The following is a 7,414-nucleotide window of genomic DNA, read 5'->3' on the forward strand; positions in this document are numbered from 1 at the left end:
CCGCTAATTTATTTTTAAATAGTGAAGTGGAAAGGAAAAATAGATTCAAAAAATTCAACTTTAGAAAAAAAACTACCATAGGAACAGGTATGGCAGAATATGGCGCATAAAGACGGAATCCCTAAAAAGATCCTAATGAAACTTGGAAGATAACGTCGTTGTACTAATATGAACTAATTCCAATAAAAAAAACGGAGCTCAAAACCGTTTTTCCGCTTCCAACCGTGATAACACACTAGGCATAGGTATGGCAGAAAATGGCGCATAAAGACTGAATCCCTAAAAAGATCCTAATGAAACTTGGAAGATAACGTTGTTCTACTAATATGAACTAATTCCAATAAAAAAAACGGAGCTCAAAACCGTTTTTCCGCTTCCAACCATGATAACACACTAGGCATAGGTATGGCAGAAAATGGCGCATAAAGACTGAATCCCTAAAAAGATCTTAATGAAACTTGGAAGATAACGTTGTTGTACTAATATGAACATATTCCAATAAAAAAAAAACGGAGCTCAAAACGGAGCTCAAAAAGGTGGCAGATGAGGTTTAACAATGATAAATGTAAGGCTATACACATGGGAAGAGGGAATCAATATCACCATTACACACTGAACGGGAAACCACTGGGTAAATCTGACAGGGAGAAGGACTTGGGGATCCTAGTTAATGATAAACTTACCTGGAGCAGCCAGTGCCAGGCAGCAGCTGCCAAGGCAAACAGGATCATGGGGTGCATTAAAAGAGGTCTGGATACACATGATGAGAGCATTATACTGCCTCTGTACAAATCCCTAGTTAGACCGCACATGGAGTACTGTGTCCAGTTTTGGGCACCGGTGCTCAGGAAGGATATAATGGAACTAGAGAGAGTACAAAGGAGGGCAACAAAATTAATAAAGGGGATGGGAGAACTACAATACCCAGATAGATTAGCGAAATTAGGATTATTTAGTCTAGAAAAAAGACGACTGAGGGGCGATCTAATAACCATGTATAAGTATATAAGGGGACAATACAAATATCTCGCTGAGGATCTGTTTATACCAAGGAAGGTGACGGGCACAAGGGGGCATTCTTTGCGTCTGGAGGAGAGAAGGTTTTTCCACCAACATAGAAGAGGATTCTTTACTGTTAGGGCAGTGAGAATCTGGAATTGCTTGCCTGAGGAGGTGGTGATGGCGAACTCAGTCGAGGGGTTCAAGAGAGGCCTGGATGTCTTCCTGGAGCAGAACAATATTGTATCATACAATTATTAGGTTCTGTAGAAGGACGTAGATCTGGGGATTTATTATGATGGAATATAGGCTGAACTGGATGGACAAATGTCTTTTTTCGGCCTTACTAACTATGTTACTATGTTACTAAAACCGTTATTTCGTTTCCAACCGTGATAACACACTAGGCATAGGTATGGCAGAAAATGGCGCATAACGACTGAATCCCTAAAAAGATCTTAAAGGGAACCTGTCACCTGAATTTGGCGGGACTGGTTTTGGGTCATATGGGCGGAGTTTTCGGGTGTTTGATTCACCCTTTCCTTACCCGCTGGCTGCATGCTGGCTGCAATATTGGATTGAAGTTCATTCTTTGTCCTCCATAGTACACGCCTGCGCAAAGCAATCTTGCCCTGTGCAGGCGTGTACTATGGAGGACAGAGAATGAACTTCAATCCAATATTGCAGCCAGAATGCAGACAGCGGGTAAGGAAAGGGTGAATCAAACACCCGAAAACTCCGCCCATATGACCCAAAACCAGTCCCGCCAAATTCAGGTGACAGGTTCCCTTTAATGAAACTTGGAAGATAACGTTGTTGTACTAATATGAACTAATTCCAATAAAAAAAACGGAGCTCAGAACCGTTTTTCCGTTTCCAACCATGATAACACTGTAGGCATAGGTATGGCAGAAAATGGCGCATAACGACTGAATCCCTAAAAAGATCTTAATGAAACTTGGAAGATAACGTTGTTGTACTAATATGAACATATTCCAATAAAAAAAACGGAGCTCAAAACCGTTTTTCCGTTTCCAACCATGATAACACTGTAGGCATAGGTATGGCAGAAAATGGCGCATAACGACTGAATCCCTAAAAAGATCTTAATGAAAACTTGGAAGATAACGTTGTTGTACTAATATGAACTAATTCCAATAAAAAAAACGGAGCTCAAAACCGTTTTTCCGCTTCCAACCGTGATAACACACTAGGCATAGGTATGGCAGAAAATGGCGCATAACGACTGAATCTCTAAAAAGATCTTAATGAAACTTGGAAGATAACGTTGTTGTACTAATATGAACATATTCCAATAAAAAAAACGGAGCTCAAAACCGTTTTTCCGTTTCCAACCGTGATAACACACTAGGCATAGGTATGGCAGGAAATGGCGCATAACGACTGAATCCCTAAAAAGATCTTAATGAAACTTGGAAGATAACGTTGTTGTACTAATATGAACATATTCCAATAAAAAAAACGGAGCTCAAAACCGTTTTTCCGTTTCCAACCATGATAACACTGTAGGCATAGGTATGGCAGAAAATGGCGCATAACGACTGAATCCCTAAAAAGATCTTAATGAAACTTGGAAGATAACGTTGTTGTACTAATATGAACTAATTCCAATAAAAAAAACGGAGCTCAAAACCGTTTTTCCGTTTCCAACCGTGATAACACACTAGGCATAGGTATGGCAGAAAATGGCGCATAACGACTGAATCTCTAAAAAGATCTTAATGAAACTTGGAAGATAACGTTGTTGTACTAATATGAACATATTCCAATAAAAAAAACGGAGCTCAAAACCGTTTTTCCGTTTCCAACCGTGATAACACACTAGGCATAGGTATGGCAGGAAATGGCGCATAACGACTGAATCCCTAAAAAGATCCTAATGAAACTTGGAAGATAACGTTGTTGTACTAATATGAACTAATTCCAATAAAAAAAACGGAGCTCAAAACAGTTTTTCCGTTTCCAACCATGATAACACACTAGGCATAGGTATGGCATAAAATGGCGCATAACGACTGAATCCCTAAAAAGATCTTAATGAAACTTGGAAGATAACGTTGTTGTACCAATATGAACATATTCCAATAAAAAAAACGGAGCTCAAAACCGTTTTTCCGTTTCCAACCATGATAACACTGTAGGCATAGGTATGGCAGAAAATGGCGCATAACGACTGAATCTCTAAAAAGATCTTAATGAAACTTGGAAGATAACGTTGTTGTACTAATATGAACATATTCCAATAAAAAAACGGAGCTCAAAACCGTTTTTCCGTTTCCAACCATGATAACACAGTAGGCATAGGTATGGCAGAAAATGGCGCATAACGACTGAATCCCTAAAAAGATCCTAATGAAACTTGGAAGATAACGTTGTTGTACTAATATGAACATATTCCAATAAAAAAACGGAGCTCAAAACCGTTTTTCCGTTTCCAACCGTGATAACACAGTAGGCATAGGTATGGCAGAAAATGGCGCATAACGACTGAATCCCTAAAAAGATCCTAATGAAACTTGGAAGATAACGTTGTTGTACTAACATGAACATATTCCAATAAAAAAAACGGAGCTCAAAACCGTTTTTCCGTTTCCAACCATGATAACACTGTAGGCATAGGTATGGCAGAAAATGGCGCATAACGACTGAATCCCTAAAAAGATCCTAATGAAACTTGGAAGATAACGTTGTTGTACTAACATGAACATATTCCAATAAAAAAAACGGAGCTCAAAACCGTTTTTCCGTTTCCAACCATGATAACACTCTAGGTATAGGTATGGCAGAAAATGGCGCATAACGACTGAATCCCTAAAAAGATCCTAATGAAACTTGGAAGATAACGTTGTTGTACTAACATGAACATATTCCAATAAAAAAAACGGAGCTCAAAACCGTTTTTCCGTTTCCAACCATGATAACACTCTAGGCATAGGTATGGCAGAAAATGGCGCATAACGACTGAATCCCTAAAAAGATCCTAATGAAACTTGGAAGATAACGTTGTTGTACTAACATGAACATATTCCAATAAAAAAAACGGAGCTCAAAACCGTTTTTCCGTTTCCAACCATGATAACACTCTAGGCATAGGTATGGCAGAAAATGGCGCATAACGACTGAATCCCTAAAAAGATCTTAATGAAACTTGGAAGATAACGTTGTTGTACTAATATGAACATATTCCAATAAAAAAAACGGAGCTCAAAACCGTTTTTCCGTTTCCAACCATGATAACACTGTAGGCATAGGTATGGCAGAAAATGGCGCATAACGACTGAATCCCTAAAAAGATCCTAATGAAACTTGGAAGATAACGTTGTTGTACTAACATGAACATATTCCAATAAAAAAAACGGAGCTCAAAACCGTTTTTCCGTTTCCAACCATGATAACACTGTAGGCATAGGTATGGCAGAAAATGGCGCATAACGACTGAATCCCTAAAAAGATCCTAATGAAACTTGGAAGATAACGTTGTTGTACTAACATGAACATATTCCAATAAAAAAAACGGAGCTCAAAACCGTTTTTCCGTTTCCAACCATGATAACACTGTAGGCATAGGTATGGCAGAAAATGGCGCATAACGACTGAATCCCTAAAAAGATCTTAATGAAACTTGGAAGATAACGTTGTTGTACTAACATGAACATATTCCAATAAAAAAAACGGAGCTCAAAACCGTTTTTCCGTTTCCAACCATGATAACACTCTAGGCATAGGTATGGCAGAAAATGGCGCATAACGACTGAATCCCTAAAAAGATCCTAATGAAACTTGGAAGATAACGTTGTTGTACTAACATGAACATATTCCAATAAAAAAAACGGAGCTCAAAACCGTTTTTCCGTTTCCAACCATGATAACACTCTAGGCATAGGTATGGCAGAAAATGGCGCATAACGACTGAATCCCTAAAAAGATCCTAATGAAACTTGGAAGATAACGTTGTTGTACTAACATGAACATATTCCAATAAAAAAAACGGAGCTCAAAACCGTTTTTCCGTTTCCAACCATGATAACACTGTAGGCATAGGTATGGCATAAAATGGCGCATAACGACTGAATCCCTAAAAAGATCTTAATGAAACTTGGAAGATAACGTTGTTGTACTAATATGAACATATTCCAATAAAAAAAACGGAGCTCAAAACCGTTTTTCCGTTTCCAACCATGATAACACAGTAGGCATAGGTATGGCAGAAAATGGCGCATAACGACTGAATCCCTAAAAAGATCCTAATGAAACTTGGAAGATAACGTTGTTGTACTAACATGAACATATTCCAATAAAAAAAACGGAGCTCAAAACCGTTTTTCCGTTTCCAACCATGATAACACTGTAGGCATAGGTATGGCAGAAAATGGCGCATAACGACTGAATCCCTAAAAAGATCTTAATGAAACTTGGAAGATAACGTTGTTGTACTAACATGAACATATTCCAATAAAAAAAACGGAGCTCAAAACCGTTTTTCCGTTTCCAACCATGATAACACTGTAGGCATAGGTATGGCAGAAAATGGCGCATAACGACTGAATCCCTAAAAAGATCTTAATGAAACTTGGAAGATAACGTCATTGTACTAATATGAACATATTCCAATAAAAAAAACGGAGCTCAAAACCGTTATTCCGTTTCCAAAAAATTTGACCCCTACATTCATGTATTGCAACGTTATGTCAAATAAATACATATGTAAATAAATTGGTTACTCTGCTTCAAATGGAGTGAAGTGGAAAGGAAAACTAAATTAAGAAAATGAAACGGTAAAAAAAAATCTAAAATAGGCAGAGATGAATACGACTAAAATATCTACCATAGGCATAGGTGAATTTGCCACATAGGGTTTTAGTATGCACCCTCCGCAGCAGGGAGACATTCGCCAGGGAAGGGCCGTGTCCTTATTTTATAACAGTCCCTGATCTTGGCCAAGGGTCTCAGAAGACCCCCATTACTAAGTGTTGGAGTTTAATGTCTGACTCCTGCTTGCGGTCAGTGGATGGACCCAGATCTGCACCGATACCTGCTGTGGTGAGACCTGAGTGACCCTTTAGAAGAGGGGGGACTTTTACCCCACCACCACCTCACCCAGAAGAGTACCAAACTCCCTGTCAGACCTCAGCAGGAGCCCGCTGGAGAATTAACCCATTCCGCAGCCAGAAACAGACACTAGAAGGCGAAAAATAGTTACTGAAACCCAAGGGCAAAAGTGATGTTTAGCCCAAAATGCACCCACTTAACACAACTGCCCCCAAAGTCTGAACATGGACCAAGAGCAGCCCCAGCTAGTACCCCTGTATAAATACCATAGCCAGGACCCCCAGAGTCACTGAACAAACACACACACGGTCCTGCGTGTACACAGCTCTGTGGATGCTGGGAATCGGGATCAGCACAAAGAAGATTGTGACACATCCGGGCAGGAACTGTGCACAACATCTGCAGCGCCCCCACATACATACCCAGCCAGCGGCTCCTCTGCCGTCATAGCCCCCTCCAGCTGTGGGGGGCGCACATCAGCCCTGCATCCCCCCGTCTGGCTCCACAGTTCCACCTTCCTGGACAGGAAATGGATCGACCGCGAAGACCCCGCCCATCAGTGCTGTAGCCCCGCCCCCCAGCGGTGTGCACTCTGCCTGCGTGTCCTTCCCAAACACACACACGGGAGCACGCGGGATCATTGCAGGCACGCGCCCGTCACGGGTGGGGTCCTGTTCTTAGCTTCATTTATTACCTTAGTAATATTTTTAGGAAAAGTTTTATATTTTAACCACGTGTCTGCTCGATCAGTAAACGCTGTGGCTTGGACGTTGTGTACTTGTGCAGATGTTACAGCATAATGGCTGGGAGTTCAAGAATTCTATTCCCACTATGTGTCCAGAGACGGACATGCGGCGCGTCTTTCCAGACCGCAGCAGGTCTATTCCTCATGGGGGTGACTAATCTTTTTTTTTTCTTAAACATTGGGATTAATTCCATGTTATTTTTATACTTTTTTTTCCCCATTTTTTTGCTGACATCAGGCAATATTGGTGGCCAAAGAAAGGAAATGCGTGTTTATAGCTTGCATCTTTAGGTTGACCACAAATGACAAATTCATTTTAACCCCTATATGACCGGAGCTTTTTTCCGGTTTTGCGTTTTTGTTTTTTGCTCCCATTGTTCCCAGAGCCATATTTTTTTTTATTTTTCCATCACTATGGCCATGTGATTGCTTATTTTTTGCAGGACGAGTTGTACTTTTGAACAACACCATTGGTTTTAGCATGTCGTGTACTCGAAAACGGGACAAAAAATCCAAGTGTGGTGAAATTAGAAAAAATAGTGCAGTCCCACACTTGTTTTTTGTTTGGCTTTTTTGCTAGGTTCACTAAATGCTAAAACT

General features: G+C 40.2%; 1 protein-coding gene across 2 annotated transcripts in view; it reads right to left on the reverse strand.

Moving 5' to 3' along the window:
• PHETA1 (PH domain containing endocytic trafficking adaptor 1) overlaps window positions 1–6,622 on the reverse strand; it is a 35,862-nt gene extending 29,240 nt beyond the window's left edge. The window contains exon 1 of one of the 2 annotated variants that reach the window (XM_069754882.1): window positions 6,492–6,622. The gene's annotated coding sequence lies outside the window, so the exon portion shown is untranslated. Of the gene's footprint in view, window positions 1–6,335; window positions 6,437–6,491 lie in introns of those variants that run through there. The other variant, XM_069754890.1, reaches the window with a different exon arrangement.
• Between the last annotated feature and the right edge of the window lie 792 nt (window positions 6,623–7,414).

The sequence above is a fragment of the Ranitomeya imitator genome, chromosome 1 (assembly GCF_032444005.1).
Source record: "Ranitomeya imitator isolate aRanImi1 chromosome 1, aRanImi1.pri, whole genome shotgun sequence".
NCBI classification, from domain to species: domain Eukaryota; kingdom Metazoa; phylum Chordata; class Amphibia; order Anura; family Dendrobatidae; genus Ranitomeya; species Ranitomeya imitator.